The sequence below is a fragment of the Narcine bancroftii genome, chromosome 1 (assembly GCF_036971445.1).
Source record: "Narcine bancroftii isolate sNarBan1 chromosome 1, sNarBan1.hap1, whole genome shotgun sequence".
Lineage (NCBI taxonomy): Eukaryota > Metazoa > Chordata > Chondrichthyes > Torpediniformes > Narcinidae > Narcine > Narcine bancroftii.
This window is the reverse complement of record NC_091469.1, coordinates 350,229,812-350,231,368: the sequence shown is the minus strand read 5'-3', so window position 1 is coordinate 350,231,368 and position 1,557 is coordinate 350,229,812.

Below are 1,557 nucleotides of genomic sequence, written 5' to 3'. Positions count from 1 at the left end.
TCTCTCTCCCACCCCCCAATCACGACAGGCACTTCACCCAGGGGTTTCTCTGTGACACCAGTGTGCAAGCGCTGACATCACAGGAGTAACCAGGTTTGCTGTTCAAGCTGCTAGTGGATGTGACCAAATTAAGTTTAACTGGGTTCCCTGACTACCTCTGAGGTAGGTTGGGGACCCAGTTGGATATGGATCACAGTGACTGGTTTGGACCATTTCAAGCTACCATGTGAGTGGGCGCTAACCGGGCAAATAGCCCAGTTAACCCCATTTTACACAGCAGCTTGAAAGGGCCTAATGTTTGTACGACTTCTGGGGCTGGAAAGTTGAACACACTCATTCTGAAATTTATTTATAGTATCGGCTATCAGTGCTATACAGGTGGGTCTCTCCAGTGCATGTTTTGTTATTGTTGGATACCAAATTCACATTGTGTACATCAAATCGCAACATGGAAAAAAACATGCAAAAGTGTTTATTGTCAATGCATCCAATGCGCAGAATGCAGCAAGCAAATAGACTCTGATTACAAAGAAAAACACGTAAGGACTGTTCATGCCAGTCAGACTGTAATTTTTACACCAATACCTGAAAAATTGCAACAGACACTGAGTGTTTTTAAAAAAATATTCAGCACCAAATCTTCCAGATAAAGAAGAAGGGAGTGATAATGATAAAGGTGATATATCTATAACCAACTCTACAATGCCTTGGGAATGACTCAGAGCCTCTACAACTTTCCAGAGGCCAGTCCCAAATGACATTCACTCTTTGAAAGCATCATGGTTAACGGAGAATAGATCTCTCAGACACTTAAATCTCAAAGTGTAAGAAGGTAGTCTTGTAGATATGAAGCAGTAAAAGCCATGGTAGATCAAGGCATTGCTTGACTTGACAAATGATCAAGATTCCAAAGCATATATGGATAGCAGTGCATAACTGAATGCCATATGCGATTTTGGCCTCTTAATTGGATTGGTTGTGCTGAAGATAATACTGTCAAACACATATATCCTCAGCAAATACCTCCAGGGAAAGACTGTAGATGTTATAACAGCTACATGAAGAAAACTTTGAAAGCATTTTGAAATGCACTGAAAAATTAAGTGAAACCAGCAAAGAAATCACCAATCATACGGATCCATCAGCTTCACTGGCAACTCCAGCTGGCATTGATGAAACTGTTACCAAGAATGATCTTCATGGCATACTGCCAGTCTTCAACAAAATTACTGATATCTTGGCAAACATTCCTGCTACATCGTGTTCTGCGGAGCGCTCTTTCAACGGCTCAGACAAATCAAGACATATCAGAGGAGTAGAATGGGTCAAACGCGACTGAACATTGTGGCAATATCGAGTGAACATATGCCAACATGTCTGCTGACAAAAATGTTGACCAAATAATTGATATTTTTGCTGCTAACAATATTTCTTTTAAATTACATGTTGTGTGATTTGTGCTAAATGTGTATTGTCGATTGGTTAAAAAAAAACACTTTATTATAAATTGGTACTTGTGTTTTGATCTGTGTAAAATTTTGGGCAAATCAACCCCTT